General features: G+C 34.2%; 1 protein-coding gene across 3 annotated transcripts in view; it reads left to right on the forward strand.

Moving 5' to 3' along the window:
• LOC106467843 (thymosin beta-like) overlaps positions 1-7,812 on the forward strand; it is a 36,313-nt gene that overhangs the window by 4,040 nt on the left and 24,461 nt on the right. The window contains exon 1 of one of the 3 annotated variants that reach the window (XM_022396666.1): positions 7,398-7,554. The exons of 1 other annotated variant lie outside the window; for it this stretch is intronic. The gene's annotated coding sequence lies outside the window, so the exon portion shown is untranslated. Of the gene's footprint in view, positions 1-7,397; positions 7,555-7,812 lie in introns of those variants that run through there. One more of the 3 variants, XM_013928231.2, reaches the window with a different exon arrangement.

The following is a 7,812-nucleotide window of genomic DNA, read 5'->3' on the forward strand; positions in this document are numbered from 1 at the left end:
TTACTAACTAATATATATATATATATATATATATATATATATTATACATACGTAATGTTTTTATTTTGATTTATTTTTCATTTCTTGTAAAGTAAAAGTAATTTTAAAATTTTCGCTATGTAAGAAGTGTTTTTATTCAGAAAGGTTATATAAGGGAATGGCCAAATTTGGAATTGGTGCCATCCTGACGTCAGAATCTAAACGTCATTCTAAAGTTTAGTTGGCCTGACATGGTTTAATGGTTAAGGCGCTTGACTCTCAATCTGGGGATTACAGGATTGAAATCCGGCTCTTAACATTCCCGCCATTTCAACTATGGTGGCGCTTTAATGTGTCGGTCAATCCTACAATTCGTTGGTAAAGAGTAGCCCAAGAGTTGGCGGTAGGTGCTGCCAGCCGTTTGCCTTCCCTATGGTCAGTAGTTTAAGGACGGCGGCAGATAGCCTTTGTAGCTGTTTTTTACAAAGAGACAAACATACGTTAGCCTCTTCTTTTTTTTAGAGAAAAGACTATAAAGCGAAATTTAGTCACTTGTGATATAAGCATACTTCAGAATTTTATTGTCGAGTATACAAAACACAATTAAATAATAAAAAGTCTTTTATCTTTGTATTTAAAAACACAGGTACGATTTTTAAGGGGAAAAAACTATTCTAAACATCACGCCTTAAAAAACCGCCTCCCATACGTCATTCTGACATTTTTTCCCCAACAGCCCAAAACAATAATTTGATGTTAGAATAACAACATTTACCACAAAATTTTAGAAAATATATCATTATTGAACATTTTATGTATAACAGTGTTCATGATTTTGCTCGCTCTAACCACAATGTATCTATATTAGTTTCATATCGTTTGTGTACAAGAAACTTATCAATAACCTAATAAATCACGTGTGCATGAAAAGTAATAGTTCATTATCTTTCATCAATAACATTTTAGCATCTTCTTTAAAAAAATTGTAAATTCTAATTAGGATTTAAAAGTGTAAAATTTACAAAAAATGCGGTTGAAAGTAGTTAAAAATATTTTGATATATAGTACGCCCTCGTAACAATATTCTAGACAAGTAAGTTTATGTAACAGAACTAACAATATAATAATATTGTTTAAGTCGGTAAGAGACTTACTCATGGTCAGGTGGTTAGGGCGCTCGAATCCCCGTCACACTAAACATGCTCTCCATTTCAGCCGTGGGGGCGTTATAATGTGACGGTCAATCCCACTATTCGTTGGTAAAAGAGTAGCCCAAGCTGCCTTCCCTCTAGTATTTCACTAGCGCAGATAGCCCTCGTGTAGCTTTGCGCGAAATTCAAAACAAACCAAACATCTTACCGTCATCATTGTTCAGTGAAAAACTGTCCGTTAGAGGTTCCGATTAGAGAGCCGAAAATCGTCAGCAAAAAAACAAGTTTTAACTTGATGAAATCTTATTATGCTAATTGACGTACAGAAATTGGTGTATTGATTTAATTGAACACGAGATAAACTAAATATTTTGTGTATATGAGTTTTTCTGTGAAAGTTACTCGTGGCTTGACGCGAAATTCTAGTTAAGTCAGTATTTTAGAAAATATTTTACAGACAGGGGGCGTCGCACTCACACGCACACACAAAAACATAAAAAAACGGCACATTTTATGTAGTGGGAATAGTATTATTTGTCCTGGTGAGGAGGAAGGGGGTATCTATTAAAGTGGGGCCAAGACAATGGTGAAGGAACACCGTGTATCAAAGTTAACCTACATTAAAGTTGAAGCTACAAACAGGTTCCAGAAACAACTGTTGGTGTAGGTTAGATAACTAAAATGTGATTATATGTAGGGTGAGCATATTTTAGTGTGCTCTGGCGGGACACTTTTTAAAGATGTAGATCTATGTCACAAATCGCCAAGGCATACGCATTTGATTTAATCATAATTTCTCACCATCATATCATACAGCCACTCCCTATGTGATTGAAACATCTGTTGATCCTGTGCTCTCATTTGTTACACACTAACTTGTAACATTGTAGTCACAGTTTTTTGTTGTTTTTTTCACAGCAAGTATTCATTCTGTTGTACATTTTATCCTGTTCCTTGTTTATGTTTATACTGATAGACCTTAAAATTATTATAGATATAAATTTAATATAAGATTACACAATGCTTCTTTCCTTAAGCTTTATACACACACACAAATCTGGGACATTTTAGACGTTTATCTGGACATCTGTGTGGTTTTTTTGGAAAACAGGAACTGTTGCGGTCAAACTTTTCTTCGAGAGTTCTAAGTTTCATTCAAGATCATCAAACTGTATGTGTTCCACGATAAAGCATTAACCAGAATGATCGAAATAGTGATTTTAAACATTAACACAAGCTCTAGAATTCTGTAACGAGGAAATGTTTAGGTATTTTCAGACCTCTTCATAGGAGTCACAGTGTTAACGTACTTACAGAGAACCAGATGCGAGCAATCTGACAGAACCCCACCCATATATTCCCCCCTTAGAAACACTCGACAAATAACTGTTTGTGAACTTCATATTAGGTACACAAAGTACAGAATAACTGTCGTGTTTGTTTTTTTCATTGTCACTTATTTTGAATAACGTTGAGTTTGAACATAATTCCTACATGTTGTTGTTAATTGGTTCATGAAAGATCTAATTTTCCTTTGATTTACTATTTTAATACAATACTTGGAATTTTACCGGAGACTATAGAGATAACTGAAAAAAAAAAAATAGAATTATCCAAGTGGTTTTCTTGGCCCTCTATGTAACAAAAATTCGAATGTATTCGATTATTGGAACACAGCGCATAAATCATGGTGTTACTTTCCATTATTGACACAATAGTTCTGAAATGTATACATGTACATCATTATGCGCAAGATGTTCTTTAACAAGTTAGACGTTAGAAGTGCATAGAATGTTTCGCGAATACTTTGTATATTATGTATCTCTGTAGGCCAGGCGTGACCTAGTGGATAGCGTACCAAACAGTGAGAACGAGGGTCCCATTGTCACAAACACGCTCCGTACTTTGGGGTCTTATTCGATTAGATTAGATATCCAAAAAGTTGGCTGAGGGCGCTATTGACTAGCTGCCTTCCCCGTAGTTTATCAGTTCAAAAATTAGGGACGGCGAGCGATTTCTTCCTGAGGCAAATTAGCTCGTGGCATTTATTCAAATATATGTGTTAGTGCTGCCATCTCGCATGTAGCTGTAGTGGAACATCGAACGACCTAACATATTAAGTTTACATTATTTTCGCCCTAAGGAATTATTTGGTTGGTTGATTGATGGAATAAACCCTCATGGCTACTGGTATGATACAGTTTGATACTACTACTAGTTGGTTGAATTGATCTCATTAGTGGGGGAAAAATTACCAAACATTTTTTCGTCCAGACACAAAAGTACAATTTTCTCTGGAATTTGTCTTCACTGATAAGTATCTAGATTTCGTCGTCCATGAATTTAATAATTGCTAATATATATAGACTTGTTTTAGAAATGAATATCAATGACTTTGTTTTTACGTACAAGTACAAATAGTTTTCATATTTTTCTACTTTAAGAAATTTTATTGATTGCATTTATTTTTTGTACAGTGACAGCTGTTTGATTGACATCCGTGTTAACACACAGACCACTTTTTGCGCTAATAATGAAGCTATGTGGTAGAGCTAATTTTGTTTATCATTCTTTTTCGTATATATATTATTGACTACTATTGATTTATTGAAAAACATGATTATTACACGACCCTAGGTGTCAATATAACGTTAATGCCTTTTTTTCGGGGGGGGGCGCAAATATAAAAAAAATGTTTACTGTGGGGCGTCAGTAAGAAAAGGTTGCGACTCCCATTGCTTTGTCATGCACTACTTTTGGCAATATTGAACTCAACAATATGTTAATTCTCCTCAGTATTGAGTTGAATATTATTATGTTACAGGTTAAAACAAATTAGCTGAGGAAGTTGCAACTATAAGCTGTGGTAATATTAAAACTTTTGGAAGTATCAGTTCTAAAACTGTTATACATTTTTACAGTAACAAATGTATATGCACTTCCCAAATTACATGAAAAAATCAAATTAAATATTCAGTTTTATTATTAGTTCTGTAAACAAATTTATGAAACAGCAAGCCAACCTGTTAACTAAGTAGGCTTATTAATAAATAAAACTCAATATATTGGTCATAACACTCGTGACTTTTGGGCATTAAAAGTAATAGTTTTATGTGATCTAGAAGCCTTAAGTAAGGCAAAAAAAAAAATGCTTGTCAATAAAAGCTTTTGATTTTACGACTTTATATACGAAAATGGCTTTGAACGACTTGATTAGATACAGATATATTATCCAATTCATTTATCACCGAGCCAGATGAATTGCCTTTTAAAATTAAATTGTACAAATAGGCTGTATCCGTGTAGGTGCTAAATGTTCTTCTGATGTAGCCAATTTATGTCTTTATTCTTATTACAGTTTCTTTATGATAAGATTTATTTACTGAAAGATTCATTGATGATTTAAGTAATTTGAATAATCGGATTATTTATAACTATTACTATTTATATATCATACTAGATTAGAGATGGAAATAGTTTAGTTGAAATAAATATTTTTGATAAATGTTGAGTTTTCACTTAAGTATCAAATACTAGAATTATACTATGCCTTTTTCGGCACAAATGCTCACCCAAGTGTGCGTCTGGTGGCTCAGCGGCAAGTCTAAGGGATTATAACACAAAACTCGTGTTTCTGCCGTGGACAGATCATTTAAATGGGCACTTGTACAGATTGTTGAATGGATCTGTTTTTTTTTTTGCTATTTTTGTATTGTTTAGAGGGAAAATTCCGTTTATATTTTTTCTGACAGTGCTAATTTTTTAATTAGACATCATAAGTTTTATTATGCTGTTCATCTATTTATGAAATCTCTCTATGGATTTCTGAATGCCAACTTCAGAAGCTAACATACTTATTGAACCCTTATGATTTTAGTATTATATATTGTTTTTATCGTTAAAACCAACTGGCTGCAGACAGTATATGACAGTTATACATGTAGGATGTTGTGAGCTCAATTACGTATATATGTTCTTAGTGTTTATTTTTTTTTACACACGTGAGGCTTTCAACTAGAACTTAAAATTATTAGATTGTATACCTCTATTGCTGTTTGTGTCTTAGTTTCTTAGATAACTATTACCATAATACATTTTACTCTTCCCACAGAGTAGTTTGTATCCTAGTTTTATGTACGACGCTTCTTGCTTTTGACCCTAAAAATGTTTTAAACTTTCATTTAGTGCAGAAGGATGCTGTTTCTGCGTATATTATTGTTAAAACGCATTCAGCCTAATGTTTTTTTCCAAGTTCGAGGACTATTATGGACAGTCTTTGGGACATAAAGAATAATCCTTCAGTAGTTTCTAGTACTTTTTTCTTCACGTTAGACATTACGTGTTTGTTATACCTGTGCGTTTCGAAGAAAATTAACAAAGAAAACCCATTATTTGGGAATGGTTTGTTTTTCTTAGCTCTTCCAAAGGGCACGCATTCACCTATAGCCACATTGGGTGCAATAAATTTACTGTGAACATACTGCAAAGACGACTTAACCTTAACAATCCTAACGAATGAGCTTTTGTCACGCTCTGACAGTACGTTAGACTGACTACCACGTTTTTAGAGGTACTTGGTAAGCTCACGATGCATTAAATGGTCTCATACACAGTATGCCCCCCAATGGCTCAGCGGCATGTCTGCGGACTTACAACGCTAGAATCTGGATTTCGATACCCGTGGTGGTCAGAGCACAGATAGCCCATTGTGTAGCTTTGTGCTTAACTTCAAACAAACAAACATACACAGTATATCACGTTGATGCATTAAATGGTCTCATACACAGTATGCCCCCAATGGCTCAGCGGCATGTCTGCGGACTTACAACGCTAGAATCCGGGTTTCGATACCCGTGGTGAGCAGAGCACAGATAGCCCATTGTGTAGCTTTGTGCTTAGCTTCAAACAAACATACACAGTATGTCACGTTGACCAAGCATTTTTCTGCAGTTCCAAAAGCCTATATTTTTGGTTTCCATAATTTAACTGAATTATCTACAATTTGGATATTTTTACATAATTTGGCACTGCTGTTTGCCTAGTGTTTGTGTGTATTCATACTCAGTGACTTTATAGAGCACGTTGGTAGGACGTATTACATATTTTAATGATAGTTGGATATTTCTTAATTGTAACTTGTAAATTAAAAAGCATGATACAGCAGCATCTTTCATGAAATTCTAAACTGATCGTAGTTTATCAATTAGGCTTAAAGTAAGAAACACACAAAACTTTAACGCTTCCCAGTCCACATTGACGCTATGTGTTTCATATGCAGTGAGTTGATAACAAAATTGCACCATTTTGATCATTTAACTTGATTTGAAGTATTTTTTCCTTTATCTGCAATTCCATTTCTACGTTTTTTTTTTTTTTTGCTTTTAATTGTTCTCTACTTAGAAGTTCATTATGGCCTTCTTGCATTCGACTTTTAGACGGACGGTTGGGGGCTTCATTTCCGTAAGGACTGTTATTGGTCAACTTAGCCATCCATCCTTCCGGATTTGGTAAATGAGTACCAAGTTCGGTTGGGTAATCTGATCCAACAGTAAAAGGGATAAGATCGACATGATGTAGACTTATATATTCGTTTAATGCTTGGTTCTTAAAGCCCCTCCCCGCAAAATCGAAAAAATGAACGAAAATTTCGTCGGAAGAATGATCTGTAGTTCGTTAGAATTTAACCGAAGTTAAATGAGCAAAACAACACATCTCGATTATCAACTTTGTAAGCAGTTTTGTGTAATAAACGTTAGCGACTTTGTAAAAACAATTGTTTGATTAAAACAAACCAATATAAACTTCTGTTGGTACCGTTGATGTTTGTGTACTAACACTAGTTTAAATAAACTAAAATTTATGACTCCTAAAGCTACAAGTGAGTCCGATTTAAATGACAGAGCAACAGCTGGTTTACTAAAACACTAGTAAAGAAGCCTTTCAATCACTGAAGATCTAAAAAAAAAAAAAGGTACCCGAAAATTAAAAAGTCATTTTAGTTCAGGCGAATAGTGGGTTCGCTCTATCGTAATTGGTGTTAGAAGGTTCGGGCGCTGAGTCATTAGTTTTGTGAGCATGTGTAAAAGAACTAGAATACGAGTTAAAATCAAGACTAGAAAGTGGGTTATCGGGGAAAGGTATAACATGTGCATTATTCGGCGAGGCTTGTAGCGCAGCCCTAAATTTAGGTGTTGTGTAGAAACAGCATGTTTTCTTCACCGCAACAAACGTGTGTGTGTGTTATAAACCTCTGCAGACTGAACGCGAGTCATTTAACTAAAGAACGGGGTTGGTTCCTGTGCAGGATTTAAGGCGCGTTCGTGCATGGTGTCAGAGTGCTGACGCGAAGCTCCCAGCGAAATTTACTATTTATTGTTGTCTACGTTAGAAAGGAGGCCTTGAAACCATCGAATATACTGTGTAGGTACAGTGTACTTAGTATATTCATGTTAAAATGTGTCTTATATTATTTGTTACTTCCTTAATCCTTTTTTTTTCAGTTTTTACAATCTCAATTTGTAATTCAGTAATAGTGGAAAACCTTAGTATAAAAATAAACTAACTTCTTTTTTTACTATTAACGAAAAAAAATCATATATTATTACTTGTAAATCAGAGAGAAATAAGCTAAATCTTCATAATTATATATATATATATATCTGCAGATTTTGTTAAACAAGAC

Source organism: Limulus polyphemus, unplaced genomic scaffold (genome assembly GCF_000517525.1).
Source record: "Limulus polyphemus unplaced genomic scaffold, Limulus_polyphemus-2.1.2 Scaffold83, whole genome shotgun sequence".
NCBI classification, from domain to species: Eukaryota; Metazoa; Arthropoda; class Merostomata; order Xiphosura; family Limulidae; genus Limulus; species Limulus polyphemus.